The 15543-nt window shown below is 45.1% G+C and overlaps 1 protein-coding gene across 5 annotated transcripts in view; it reads right to left on the bottom strand.

The window, feature by feature from the left end:
* SSX2IP (SSX family member 2 interacting protein) overlaps nucleotides 1-7066 on the bottom strand; it is a 49663-nt gene extending 42597 nt beyond the window's left edge. For 2 of the 5 annotated variants that reach the window (XM_029618133.1, XM_029618137.1), the window contains exon 1: nucleotides 6926-7066. The gene's annotated coding sequence lies outside the window, so the exon portion shown is untranslated. Of the gene's footprint in view, nucleotides 1-5770; nucleotides 5902-6925 lie in introns of those variants that run through there. The other 3 variants (XM_029618134.1, XM_029618138.1, XM_029618135.1) reach the window with 2 other exon arrangements.
* Between the last annotated feature and the right edge of the window lie 8477 nt (nucleotides 7067-15543).

Genomic DNA, 15543 nt, shown 5'->3' with positions numbered 1-15543 from the left:
CCACTTGTGATTTAAAAATCAGAATAATTTTGCATCTGAAAATTTGATCTCTTGTTCCTCTTTCCAGAGGATTTATAAATATTAAAAAAAAAAAAAAAAAAAAAAAAAAAGAGTACAGATCGCTGAAGTACTCCACTGTTCACCTTAGTATAAACTAAGGCTTTTGCGTTCTTTAAAACCTTCATGGAATTCTGAGTGTACCACTTGATCTTTAATACTCTGTCGGTGACAGAAGGAAAACATTGAACCCTAATCAGATTTTATGTAATCCCAGCATAAAACAAAGCAAAAAAGTGAGAAATTATGGTAAATGATTTGATCTAGTAGTGCTTTACACTGGTAATTGCCTGACACCCACTGCAGGCAAGAGACAATGAATTAAAATGTCTGCACCTGCTTTGTTCTGATACCATTTTTTCTCTATAAAGAGTGGGTATTGATAGTAATAATTTTTGCAAAAATTCATTTTGAGTAGTTTAAGTTAAATATAGTTCTTCTTGTTGTGTGTTTACTGTAAAATGGTAGCTAGCAAAAGAACAAAACTGAACATATAGATAAGCATAGCCAACATGGATTTAGCCAAGGGAAGTTGTGCCTCACAAGTTTGCTACTTTTTTTTTTTTTTTTTGAGAGCATAAAACATGCGGATAAAAGGTGAGCCAGTTGATAGTTGGATCTAGTCTGGATTTCCAGAAAGCATTTGACAGTCTCATGAGCCATCCGAGGAAATTAAAAAGTCAAGGGATAGGAGGTAGTGACCTATTGTAGATTGCCAATTGGTTAAAAGATAGAAGAGTAGGGCTGAATGGTAAACTTTCCCCAATGGAAAAGGTGAACAGTGGAGTTTCCCAGGGATCTGTTCTGGGACCACTGCTTTTTATTATAAATGACCTGAAAATTGGAGCAAGTGAGGTGATCAAATTTGCTGATGACAGTTATTCAAAGTTGTTAGATCAAAAGAGGATTGTGAGAAATTGCAGGAGGACATTGCAAAACTGGGAGACTGGGCATGCAAATGGTAAATTAAATTTAATGTGGACAAGTGCAAAGTGATGCACTTAGGAAGAGTAACCCAAATTATAGCTACAAAATGCAAGGTTCCACATTAGGAGATACCATTCAGGAATCATCGCTGAAAATACATTAAAATCTGCGGCAGCCAAGAAAGCAAATAGAATGCTAGGGATTATTAGGAAAGAAATGGAGAACAAAACAGAATATCATAAAGCCTCTATCACTCCATGGTGCAACCTCATCTTGAGTGAGCTGTTCAGTTCTGGTTACCACATCTCAAGATATAGCAGAATTAGAAAGGTACAGAGAAGGGTGAATACAATGATAAAGGGGACAGAACAATTCCCCTATGAAGAAAGGCTAAAGAGGTTAGGACTTCATCTTGGGAGAAGAGATGGATGAGGGGGGTATGACATGTCTACAAAATCATGAAAGGACTTTAACAGGTACATGTGAATCTTATCCTTTTAGATAATACAAGGACTAGGAGGAACTCCATGAATTTAGCATGTAGCACATTTAAAAGAAATCCGAAAACTGACTCAATGCACAATTAAGCTCTGGAATTCATGCCGGAGGATGTGGTTAAGGCAGTTAGTGGAGCTAGGTTTAAAAAACGTCCCTGGAGGAGAAGTTCATAAACTGCTTTTTAAGTTCACTTACACAATAGCCACTGCTTGTTGTCATTATTAGCAGCATGGCATCTATAACATTTGGGTACTTGCCAGGTAGTTGTAGCTTGGATTAGCCACTGTTAGAAACAGGATACTGGATTTGAGGAATCTTTAGCCTGACCCAGTATGGCATCTTATATTCTTTTTGAGGCGAGTGCATCATTAGTGATTGCCCAGGAACATTTAAAAAAAAAAAAAAGCGAAAGCAGGAAAGTTTTAAAGACATTTTTTGCTGCTAACCCCTACCAAGCATACTGATGAAGGAATAAATGTTCCAAAAATTTAATGGGGAAAAAATGAAGACTTGCCCAGCTCAATCAGCGTTTGTTTTCACAGTCGTTACAATTTGTGACTATCAATGTCAGACACTCATTTTAGCAATAATTAGGAGTGTCCCTTTTTATTTTAATATGCATTGGTTTGTGTGTCAAAGTACTTTTCAATGGAAAATCTCATGAAAACATATTTCCAATCTTAGGTCATCATGCCAAATCAATACGAGTTTCTTGAAGAATGGGGAGAAAGCAATTCTATTAAATACCCCTTGGAGAACGTTTGTTTTGTGGAACAGAGCCACAGAAAGAGAAGGATGCATTTTATGTGCACTTCTACACAGCATAGCACATTTTTTCCCCAAACAGAACATGGAAATACATGTTTAGCTCATGTTTTATGTCATGCCTGGAAAACTCCAGGCACCAGAACCTAAGGAGGAGAAGAGTAAAGAAAAGCAAAAAAATAAAAGGAAAAATATTAAGCAAAATTAAAAAAAAAAAATCCCTAGTCCTAGAATTTTTATGGCTGGCATTCAAGTTTCTTAATTATTCCACCCCCCACCATTACAGAAATTAAAAAAGCTATGGAATCAAAATTATCAAAAAGGGATTATAGAAATGCTGCCTAGACAAACAGATGATAGAATGAGGATCAAACACTAGCAGCTCCAGCTCGGAAAAGATAAAGGCAGATCTCTATTTCTGGTTAATTTTACAGCATCTCCATTATAGATGGCTGCTGGCATGAGAATTAAAAGCATTTTAACACAACTGATCTGCTTTTTTGGCAATATCTTTTTCAATTAACATATGGCCAGAACTATGGAAGAAGTATAAACAACAATATTCAGGTAAACAGGTATTGTTCACATATGAGTAATCATACAATTTATACCTGTGTATATCAACAATATTTATTTTATTACAAGAAACATTTTTTAAAAAACATTGACATCACATTTTTCAATTCACTCATACCACATTCATAATTAACAGTGCAATCAATACATATTGCACAATACACTATAATCTAAAAACACATTTTATTTACTACCCAACAAGTTGAATTTTTTCCTTGTCCTTCAACCACTTTTTTTTTTTTTTTTTGGAGTACTCCCTCTTGTTCTTCAAAATGCTGAACAAGAGGGAGTACTCAAAAAAATAAGGGTTGAAGGACAAGAAAATAAGTTTAAAGGATAAGGAGGTAAGGGAAATTTTAAAGAATAGGATATAAGGGAAAAATTCAGCTTGTTATTGGGTAGTAAATAAAATGTGTTTTTAGATTATAGTGTATTGTGCAATATGTATGATTGCACTATTAATTATGAATGTGGTATGAGTGAATTGAAAATATGTGATGTCAGTTTTTAAAAAAATGTTTCTTGTAATAAAATAAATATTGTTGATAATATACACAGGTATAAATTGTATGATTACTCAAACTATGGAAGGAACGGCACCCTATAGAAGACTCAAGACGACTCGTGTTTACCCTGTATGGCATTACACACATCTAAAAAGGGATTATTTCAGCCTAGCTGTAAACCAGGGTTAGATTTCCCATTAGACATGTGCATAGGGGTATGCAATCCTCTCCCACCTGCCCTCCTCTGACAGGGGAGGAGGGCAGAAGGTCAAGCCGCCAAAGATTCTGCACATAGGGGGCATGTGAAATGTAAATCTAGTCCTGACTGTAACAGATGGTGGTCATTTACAGTATTAATATCACCACTCTCCAGAGGCTGCTCCAGGAGGTTTTTCTCCCATTTGTTCTGGCAAGTGTCCAGGGTGACCCACAGTACTGAAATGAGCATGAAAACAAAGCTTCAACTTCAGAAAAGGGGCAGGAGTAGGAATTTTTGCAAACTCAACAGCTTCTGCTTGCTCCATCTCTGGTCACCACGAGCCTTCATGTGCAGCTAAACTCCACAATTTTTGGGACCCCTCTCCCCATTTTACTCACTTGTTACAAGGGAAATCCTTTTACTGGGCTAGATGTAAAGGACTCTTCCCATTTTGTATCAATGAGACATTTTAGTACATCTGGCCAGGCAAGAACCACAAAAAGCTTGTTCAACAGGGATCAGTTGAGCAGTGATTAGGAATATCTGGGGGGGAGCAGTGTGCAAAAAAATAAAATAAATAAAAGTAGATTTACAGGTTGTGTGTGGGGGGGGGGGGTGCAGTGAAGAGGATGGATGGACTTCCTCACACCTTTAGATTAACAGGGATTAGGGCAGGAGAAGGGTCCAAGAATGTTTTCTCACTCCCTTTCCCCCCCAACAGGGTTCTACCAGTATTACAGAGTCTTCCACCCAGTTTACCAAAAAGTCACTTAATATAGTGCATACAGTAGAAGAGAATGGCACACACAGATGTAAACTAGAAAACACGATTGACAATCACTAAATGTACTATGTTAACAAGTTAAAAAAAAAAAACAAACACACAAAACTGGCAGCATAATTCAAGAGGTAGAAACACAGGGATGGAAAAATCCCATGTGCAGACTGCCCAACCTTTCCTGCTCACACCATGTGTTTTAGAAAGCAAAAGGTGCAGCCCGAAGCAATAACAGAGGAGCGGCAGAGATGAGTCAGAGCACTGCTAAATACAGCAGAGGTAGAGATGAGAGAAAAGAAGAGGCGGCAGCAGAGGCACCTCCACTTCTGTAAACTTACTCTGCGCCCACAGAAGTGTACCCCCTTCCTCCCCCAATAATGGGTGACTAGCAGAACTAGGGGTTTTCCCCTTACCAGCTGTCATACAAAAAGTTATATTCATGTTCTGGTGTCACCTCAACAACAAATTCTCTACTTCCAAGCAATCTGAAGTAAACCCCTGGCGGGGGGAGGGGGAAGGAGGACACTCAAAACCCATGTGGCAAATTTGCAATACCATAACAGCACTAAAATTCAAACAGCATCTACCACCACACAGAGGTGAACCCAGCTACAGTGGCCTGTCAGCAAGGAGCACACAGGGGCAAAGACAGAGGTGGCTCATTTTTTCTCTATGGGAAAATGTTTAGTACAGGGGTAGCCAACTCCAGGCCTCAAGAGCCACCAAATAGGCCAGGTTTTCAGAATATTCACAACTTGAAAACAATGGAGGCAACATTTGCAAATCTTATGCATATTCATTGTGGATTTCCTGAAAACCAGACCAGTTTGTGGTTCTTGAGGACCAGAATTGGCTACCGCTAGCTTAGCACATTTGTCCAGGCAAGAACCACCATTCCAAGCAGAACCCAGACCAAGCAAGCTCTTCAACCAGAGGCAGTGCAAACAGTGACATTCAGATTTGGGGTTTTGGTAAATACACCCCATCACCTCTCTTCCCTCTCCTCCTTCCTGACATCACTACTTTGCCTTCCTTCTCCCTCTCACAACCCCCCTGCCATCAGCACCTTCGCTGTCCCCTCACCCCAAAGGTTCATTCCTGACTTCCTCCCCCCATGGTATTAGTCCCCTGTTTCACCCCTTCATCTTTTATGGCTGTTCTAGGTCAGGGCAATTGTAGGAGCAACAGCAGCAATAGAAAAGAAATCCAGCACTAGGATAGAGCTGGTATGTGTGCTTTAGCAGGTCCTGCAGCATGCACCCCTCATACAAATTTCCTTAGTTACAGGAGTCTCAAGCAGGTTCTGCAGGGCCTGCCACATCACACACACCTCCTCTTGCCCCACACAGAGCTTACTCCTCCCCCGCGGGCTGGGGGAGGGGTAAGCCTACGCCATGGTCAAAGACCACACGAACAGGCTCGGCGCAGCTCCTGGAGCAGGTGAAGGGATTCCCCTCCGTTTACCTTCACTCTGCACTGAGATCCCCGGTCGCGTCGTGCCCAACAGCCGCAGGTTTAAAGCCTCCGACTAACAGCGCCTTAAAGCAATTCCGAATCCCATTGGTCCGCCTCGTTGCCGGGCAACCAACAATACAGGCCTGCATTGGGGCGGGGGGGGCTGCCTGTTTTTAAGGCCGGGGGAAGGGGGCGGGCGGCCTTTGGTGGCCCCGCCCCCTTAAAGAAAAAGGAGGGAGAAAGTCGAGAAACACAAATAGGATAGAATCTCTTTCCAGCAGCATGCACCCCTCATACAAATTTCCTTAGTTACAGGAGTCTCAAGCAGGTGCTGCACGGCCTGCCACATCACACACACCTGCTCTTGCCCCACACAGGATTTATTTTATATTGACCTGTGCTATCCTGCACCAGGTTTTTTTTCCCCTAAACTTATACCAGCAGCCAACCAGTTGGCAACCCCAGTGGGTGACACCCCTGCACACTGCAGGCGACACACAGTTTGGAAAGCTCCATTTTAAAGGCTAACCCTGAAGGGCATATTCTACATGCTGTAACAGAGGCCACACAAGGCATGCCTCATGCAGCTGGGGATTCACTGAATCTCTAAAAGGTCCTGACCACCTGCCATTGAAGAGTGGATTTGTTGAGCAGTGTGTTTAGGAGGAGATCGGGGGAGGCTGAACTCTGCTTCTGTCCCAGCTCCTGCCTGCTGCTTTGAGCAGGAGCCATGATTGAAAAACAGGTTTTACATACAGCAGCATGCGGCACTGCCCTAGCACCATTAAAAAATAATATTAATCAAGTACCAGTAAAGATGTGTCCTAGAAAGATATATCCTTTATCTATTAGAAAATTTTTGTATATTTCATGTTAACTTTCTCCAGTTCCTCTGCTTGCTTTGCATCTTTAGTTACATCGTAATTCCAGCTAAAGGGATATGAGACTGCAGGGTTCTTCTAAACCTTTCATTTATATTAAAAATATATATTATTCCAAGTGCTATTTTACAAAAAAAACAAGCCCAAGCACTTCTGTCCCCCCCCAAACACGTCTGGCCCCCACACACTCATCTCTCTCCCCTCCCCCCAGCATGTCTGGCCCCCACACACTCATGTCTGTCCCCCACACACTCATCCCATCCCCCCCCCCCAGCACATGTACCTCTTCTTTTTTATTGTTGCCAGTTAAGTGCTTCACTCCCTTCAGTGTTCAAGCCTGCCCTGCTGCATAATACCTTCCATGATCACCAGACGCTTGCAGTCAGTACTCCTCGTGGCCAGACCTCATCGGCAGCAGCAGCCAATGACAGGGACAGCTGAGCTCAAGTCCCACCCCCAAGCCCATAAAAAAAACAAAACCGCGATTGACAGCAAAAGTCGCCCAATAATAAGCAACCCAGTAACTGAGAAAAAAAAAAGTGAATCACTGGAAAAAAAAAAGCCCAAACTTACGTTGGAGTTGAGGGCACAGTGGGTGACACACCTGCACACGACACACAGTTTGGAAAGCTCCCTTCTAAAGGCTAACCCTGAAGGGCATATTCTACATGCTGTAACAGAGGCCACACAATGCATGCCTTATGCAGCAGGATTATCAACAGTACAGAGAAAAGCAACAAAAATGCTAAAGGGGATGGAATGGCTTTCTTCATAAAGACAGGCAGAACAAGTTAAGGCTCTTCATTTTGGAGAAGGCAGAGGGGATATGATAAAGGTTTACAAAAATTTGTTATGAGTGAGGTGAAACAGTAAATAGGCAACATGTACCTTTTTAAAGTAGTACTAGCAATAGGGGAGATGCCTTGAAAACAGGTAGCAGATTTAAAACAAGTTGGGAAAGTATTTTTTTTCACACAACACACAATCAGGCTGTGGAATTTGTTGCTGGAAGACATGGTCATAGCAACAAGCATAGTTGGGTTTAAAAGGTTCGGACAAGTTGCTGGTGGAAAAGACCATAAACACCAGCCAGGTGACTCCAGGAAACCCACTGCTTGTCACTGGGAGTGAACCAGAAGTTGGATCAGCATTTTGGGACCTGTTTAAGCCAGGACACTGTTTATTTATTTATTTAAAATCTTTTCTATACCGTCGCTAAGTTATATACCATCGCAACGGTTTACATGTAGGCACATATTTAATGTAGGTAACAAATGGATCTCTGGTCTGGCTCAGCCTCCCTCACCATCCAAAGCACTCTCACCCAATAACAAGACACTCTGCATTAGGTCTCCTGCAAGGTAATACAAAGCCATTAATGGAGACCTTGTACTATACCAATGTATATAAAAACCTTAAACATTAAAATAAATACACACAAAAAAAGCTTATTGGAGGCAGACTAGGACAATGGCCTATACCAAGTTAACACTTCAGTATTTGTACTCACCTAAGAGCTGCTTTTGCGAGCTTGCACAAACAAGCGAGGCAGCATCCCACCATAAGCAAAAACTCTTTGCTGACAGCAAGCCTAGCTCTTGCTTAGTACACGGAGGATTGCGCGTTTGCCTGTGTTTAACACCCCTGAAAATTAAACATGCAAGGGCACCACGCCCCGGAGAACAGACACTGGCAACACAGCTGAGGGAGAAGAGAGTTTTTGCAGGTGAGATTTGTACTGTATATCGGCAATAATCAAACCACCACTTGCTTTCCTGTCCATGCAGAAAGGGCACTTCTAGGATGGCTCAGGAGAAGCAATGCTCCTGGATTTTTCAGCACTATTTTACAATTTGTAAAAGGAAGACGTACTTAAATATCTCACTCAAGTCTTTCCACCCCCAAGTGATCAGAAACTCTCAGTTATTAAACAAGTCAGTATTTGGCATTAACGCCCTCTACAGGACCTGAGAAACCGCAGCATGTGTTTGCGATAAGGCCAGGAACGGTACATCCAGAAGACAGGCTAGCAAAGCTCACGGCGCAGCTGCCCCTCCGCTCTGGCCGGGCCTCGCACGCTGCACCTAGCCGCAAAAAGAAGCACAGAGGGGAGGGGTGGTGAGAGCACCAAGGGGGCGGCACGGCTCCTCTCCAGCGCCACGGGCTGCGGGAGGGGTAAGCCTACGCCATGGTCAAAGGCCACACGAACGGGCTCGGGTCAGCACAGCTCCTGGAGCAGGTGAAGGGATCCCCCTCCGTTTACCTTCGCTCTGCACTGAGATCCCCGTTCGCATCGTGTCCAACAGCCGCAGGTTTAAAGCCTCCGACTAACAGCGCCTTAAAGCAATTCCGAATCCCATTGGTCCGCCTCTTTGCCGGGCAACCAACAATCCAGGCCTGCATTGGGGGGGGGGAGGGGGGGGGGGAGAGGTCAGGGAACCGCGCACCTGTTACTGCGGCACCGCGGACGACCCACCCCCCCACACACGCCAGGGGCTGTGGCGCTGCCGCTGTTCTGCTGTTTCCGGAGTGGTTCAAGGGTCACAGAGCCCGTGCCTATCCCCGCTGCCCCCGCCTCTCTCCCAAACGCTCCCCCTGGGCGCTGCATCCAGACAGGTGAGACCTGGGTTCCAATAACAAACGCAGGGAAGAGGGAGACTCGTGCTCACACCTCAGATGGAAAGGGTGTGGCTGGGCGCTTGGTAGGGGGGTCGCTCTCGGTCAGGACCTGGCTGCTTACCAGTTTGCTCGGTTTTAAAGTCCACTCTTCTAGTTGAAGGCAATCGAACCGCGTTAGCAGTCCAGGAACTCTGCCAAAAAGGCAGGCCTTGTTACTGGCCTTGTTACTGTTTGAAAACCAGTGCAGAAAAACAAACTGTGATGTCATCAGCCAGATGACAGGTTGTTCCATTATGATAGCTGATATTCAATTTAAATCCAGAAACAGCAAGACCTTTAAAGCTTAGTGTTCAAAACAAGAAAATCAATTCTCTATGTATATATTACATTTTCCATTGTTGCATGAGGAAACTTAAAGGAGATAGCTTGTTAGTCAGTCCTCTTCTTTGCGCCTCTGGTCTTACTATGCTGCTAGCTCCACTTCTGGAGCCGATGCAGAAAGGTGCGTTCAGTGGAACGCACCTTTTTTAGCCTGCATTTGTGCGCGCCTTTTCTGCGGGCAAAACTTACTCCAGATGCAGGAAGGCATTTTGCAAGCAGAAAATGTGTGTACCACAAGAAAAGTAATACTTAGCACCTTGGAAATCCCATGCAAATGAGGGCATTAAGGTGAATTTTAAAAGCCAGGTGCGTGCCAAAACCAGGAGATAGGCAAGTATGGCCGACTGGCACGCGATGTACAGATTTTAAAAGGCACCCAAGTACACGCAGGTCTCCCGATATGCTCACAAATAAGAAGGGGCAAAAAAAGGGGCGGAGTGTGGTCTGGGCGGTACATGAGCGTTCCAGGACTTTAACATGAAATGTGCAAGTTTACTTAAGAACATAAGAAATTGCCATGCTGGGTCAGACCAAGGGTCCATCAAGCCCAGCATCCTGTTTCCAACAGAGGCCAAACCAGGCCACAAGAACCTGGCAATTACCCAAACACTAAGAAGCAGTGGCGTAGCTAGACAATTTGGCGCCCGGGGCAAGAGACTTCTTCGGCGCCCCCTCCCTCCATCAATGATTTGCATTGAAATCGGTGCTATTTTTCTGCAGAGCCAGGCGTTTTGGCGCCCCCTTAGACCCGGCACATATGCTCAGTGTGCATGGAGTTTATACAGTGTCTAATTAGCATACATGGCTGTTATTACATCCCGTACTTCCACAAGCTTTTGCAGGATGCGCACAAAAAAAATCCACGCAGAAAAATCAGCAGTCTTATTACATTGGCCTGTCAGATAGCAGCATCACCCCGCCCCCATTAGACCTTCTGAAAGATAAGAAAAACACGATAGTGGCGCATGTGATCACCGTGGAAGTCTCCAAGATCCCAGTCCAGCTCAGTTCACAGATATACTGATTTCCCCGCTGCCGGCGGCTAACACACAACATTCAGTGTCTGACCTGCACTCAGTACGCGGTGCTGCAGGGGAACCTCCACGGCCACACGCCTTCTTCCTGTACCACCCCCCTTTCCTTTTGGCCGCTACAAAGAGGAGTGCAGTTCTGCAACAACGCTGCTGGACTCCTCTCGTTTGACTAACAGGGAAAGCTCCCAAAAGAAAGGCGACGCCACCACCGCCTCAGTCAAAACAGAAACCAAGCTCGAATGAGCTTCCGCCCGCCGCGGTCTACTCCAAGCAAGTCCACTCGCCGTCTCCCGGGAAACACCTCTGACTGCCGGCCGGCTCCGCCAATCAGAGGGCAGCAGCAGCAGCAGCGAAGACAGATGAGAGATTGCCGCCAATAGGGGACACGCGTTAGCGAGGTTGGGGAGGCTTCGCGGCCAGTTTTTCTGGGCTACAGTCTGCGCGTGCCGGCGACGGGAACGATTGGGGTTCCTTCCAGTTGTGCGCGACGAGCTATGGTAAACTGCTGCCACGAGGCGGTGCGCGTGGGAATGGAAAAAGTTGGTCGGAGAGCGTAACAGGAGCTTTGTGATTCCTAGAGCATATCCCTCACGCATTTTGGCGCCCCCTTAGACCCGGCGCCCGGGGCGGCCGCCCACCCCTCGCTACGCCACTGCTAAGAAGATCCCATGCTACTGATGCAATTAATAGCAGTGGCTATTCCCTAAGTAAACTTGATTAATAGCAAATAATGGACTTCTTCTCCAAGAACTTATCCAAACCTTTTTTAAACACAGCTACACTAACTGTACTAACCACATCCTCTGGCAACAAATTCCAGAGCTTTATTGTGCGTTGAGTGAAAAAGAATTTTCTCCGATTAGTCTTAAATGTGCTACTTGCTAACTTCATGAATGCCCCCTAGTCCTTCTATTATTCGAAAGTGTAAATAACCGATTCACATCTACTCGTTCAAGACCTCTCATGATCTTAAAGACCTCTATCATATCCCCCTCAGCCATCTCTTCTCCAAGCTGAACAGCCCTAACCTCTTCAGCCTTTCCTCATAGGGGAGCTGTTCCATCCCCTTTATCATTTTGGTTGCCCTTCTCTGTACCTTCTCCATCGCAACTATATCTTTTTTGAGATGTGGCAACCAGAATTGTACACAGTATTTCAGGTGCGGTCTCACCATGGAGCAATATAGAGGCATTATGACGTTTTCCGTTTTATTAACCATTCCCTTCCTAATAATTCCTAACATTCTGTTTGCTTTTTTGACTGCTGCAGCACACTGAGCCGACGATTTTAAAGTATTATTCACTATGATGCCTAGATCTTTTTCCTGGGTGGTAGCTCCTAATATGGAACCTAACAAAATGTAACTTCAGCAAGGGTTATTTTTCCCTATATGCAACACCTTGCACTTGTCCACATTAAATTTCATCTGCCATTTGGATGCCCAATCTTCCAGTTTTGCAAGGTCCTCCTGTAATGTATCACAATTCACTTTGGGGCGGATTTTAAGAGCCCTGCTCGCCTAAATCCGCCCAAAACCGGGCGGATTTAGGCAAGCAGGGCCCTGCGCGCCAGTGAGCCTATTTTACATAGGCTCACCGGCGCGCGCAGACCCCGGGACTCGCGTAAGTCCCGGGGTTCTCCGAGGGGGGCGTGTCAGGGGCGTGTCGGGGGCCGGCCCGGTCGTCGCGGCGTTTAGGGGGCGTGCCAGGAGCGTTTCGGGGGCGGGCCCGGGGGCATGGTTACGGCCCGGGGGCGTGGCCGCGCCCTCCGGACCCGCCCCCAGGTCGCGTCCCGGCGCGCTAGTGGCCCGCTGGCACGTGGGCCGTTTATGCCTCCCTCCGGGAGGCGTAAATCCCCCAACAAAGGTAAGGGGGGGGCTTAGACAGGGCCAGGTGGGTGGGTTAGGTAGGGGAAGGTGAGGGGAAGGTGAGGGGAGGGCAAAAGGAAGTTCCCTCCGAGGCCACTCCGATTTCGGAGCGGCCTCGGAGGGAACAGGGGTAGGCTGTGCGGCTCGGCGCACGCCGGCTATACAGAATTCATAGCCTTGTGCGCGCCGATCCAGGATTTTAGCGGATACGCGCGGCTCCGCGCATATCCGCTAAAATCCAGCGTACTTTTGCTTGTGCCTGATGCGCCAGCAAAAGTACGCCTATTCGCGTTTTTTGAAAATCTACCCCTTAGGGAATAGCCACTGCTATTAATTGCATCAGTGGCATGGGATCTTCTTAGTGTTTGGGTACTTGCCAGGTTCTTGTGGCCTGGTTTGGCCTCTGTTGGAAACAGGATGCTGGGCTTGATGGACCCTTGGTCTGACCCAGCATGGCAAGTTCTTATGCCCTTATTTACGCTCACAAGCGTTCACCTGGGTCCCCTTCCATGTAACTTTACAGCTGCTATGGATGGTGCGTAAGTAATAAATATAACATTCTAGGCTAGTCAGCAAGGTTTTATGGGTTGGTGCTAACAGGGTAAAAGGGAGGCTATTTAACTATGGGGATTAGGAAGGAAGTCCTATCGCTTACTGGCCAAATCGCGAACGAACTGGGGAAACTGGTAATTGTGCACGTCTACTAAAATCCCCCCACTTACATGTTAGAGATGGTATTTGCATGCACATGTGCTCATCCATATAAAATGATGTACATGTACGCGTGTACAGCCTATTTTATACCATGTGCGCATATACGCTCGTATGTTATATGCCCGCATCCTTTGGCACGAGCCAGCATACGTACGTAAATGTGGGCCTGCGTGCTGATATCAAAGTAACCGTCATTAAGTATTACTTCCCGGTGCAGAGAAACTGCCTCGGGCCAGTGCACCTTCTTTAGCTGGAAAATTAACCCATGGGTCAAGGCTGCAGTTAAGTTTCCAGTGCTATAGAAAAAATAATTAAAAGGGGAAAAAATGTTTGAGGGGATAAGTGGTGGGAGCTGCTGCCACCTCCTAGCTTGATAAGTACTGACTTATCCTTCTGTCTGGCAGCAGGAAGCAGCTTCCAGATAGCCGGATACATTGGTACTTATCCGGCCATCTGGCACGGTCACTGCTACAAAGCTGAATAAGTACTTTATCCAGCTATGTAGCAGTGACCCATGCCAGATAGATGGATAAGTACCAATTTATCCAGCTGTTTGGCAGCTGCTTCTTGCTGCCATATAACCAGATAAATTGGTATTTATCCAACTATGTGGCAGCAGTGGCCGCCACCATTTGTGGAGACAGCTTCCCCCTCCATGTTAAAATGTGCGTTTGGCCTGTGCTGAACGCATATTTTACAGGTTTTACTCATAAACTCCTGATGTATTAGCATATCATTAGATTATTGCATCAGGAGTTAAAAAAAAAATTAACCCGCGTGTTAAAAATATGCACTGGAAACCAGAGTACAGTTTTTTAATGCTCAGATTATTGCATCGGCCCCTGTGTGTTGCCTTAGCCTAGTGCATGGGTTTATGAGCTTTTGACCGATAGACTAGCGCCCTATACAATAAGGAGATTAGCTTGACCAAAATGCACGCCCAAACAAATGCATACCCAATAGCGCTTGTCATATGTAAATTGCATGTAGATGAGGACATTATATATAACCCCCCCCGATACAGTAAAGCACTGGGTGCCTTAACTCCAGGCTCAGAGGTAAAGTAAAGTTAACTTGCAGACAAGGGCTCATGAAAAACATTAAAAAATAAAAGATTGAGTGCTACAGACACCCTTTAGCGCACCCTTTTTAATACTGTCGCTCATTTAAATATTGCATCGGGTGCCCGGGGGATGTGGCTGCGTGCATGTTAAGACAATAGGCACTCAATGCTAGTGCCCATTTTCAGCATGAGTTTTATTACATCGGCCCCCCTGAGTATAAGGCCAACGTTTCCAGAATACATGATCGTCTACTGTATTGGATGCAGCATTTCTTGTTTTACTGACATATTTCTGATTTATATAAATGCAAATTTTCGTAAGAATGTTCATGCTTTGTTTTGGTAGTGAATTTTGTTTTAAGCCAGGCACACTTAGTTCACATTTTTTCCTCTTCTGTTTTTTGTAAAAGATAATTATCATTCCAAAGCAAAAAAAAATGTGGAAAAAAAACCCTTTTAGTCAGCCATGTAAATATAACTGCCTCACTAAACAGTGTTTTAGACCCCCAGCAATCCTCCGGTAATTGCAATGTCAATGAAAAATAGGCTAACGCCTAAGGGAATGGCCCAGTGGTGCCAAACCAGACCGGCACATCTAACGAGGTGCACAGGATGAATTAAAGATCAAGGTAGTGGCAAGGATGGCCAGGGATGGGTGACTGGTGCACGCAGAGCATCCTGATAACAGGTGGAGGTGTGGTCGGGTAGCTGGGACTGATGTTTTCTTTCTGATTTTTCAAGATCATTTTATCCCGGTACTGGATGTCAAAAACCATTAAAGGCCACATGAAAGTAAATGCCAAGATTATTAGCTGGGGGGGAGGGGAGGGGAGGGGTTCGAGCTTGCAGTTTCTTGGCCCATTTCCTAAATAAAATCCTGGAGCTGGGCAAGTTGTGTAGCCATAAAATGGTTTCCTTAGCTTGGCAGGTTTGTCGTCTGAATGCTTGTTGCCTCCATTTGCTTCTGTGTCAGAGGTGTGAATGGGGATCCAGTGTGTACCAAAGGTAGCAATAAACCTCAGGGAACAGACTCTTAACCGCAATGTTTTCTTTATTTTCCTTCCTACTAGAGGCACATCCATAAATCACCGTCTCTAAAAGTCGGATCATTATCATGAGGAAGTTAGAATTTGCTTACATTTTTATATCAGTAGAAGCCACTGTAGAAAACAAGTACAAAATTAAGGCCAAGCATACGAGGATACAACTATTTCATTCAACTT

This window comes from Rhinatrema bivittatum, chromosome 10 (genome assembly GCF_901001135.1).
Source record: "Rhinatrema bivittatum chromosome 10, aRhiBiv1.1, whole genome shotgun sequence".
NCBI lineage: Eukaryota > Metazoa > Chordata > Amphibia > Gymnophiona > Rhinatrematidae > Rhinatrema > Rhinatrema bivittatum.
The sequence above is the reverse complement of the archived record's forward strand: the minus strand, read 5'-3'. Positions and strand labels throughout refer to the sequence as shown.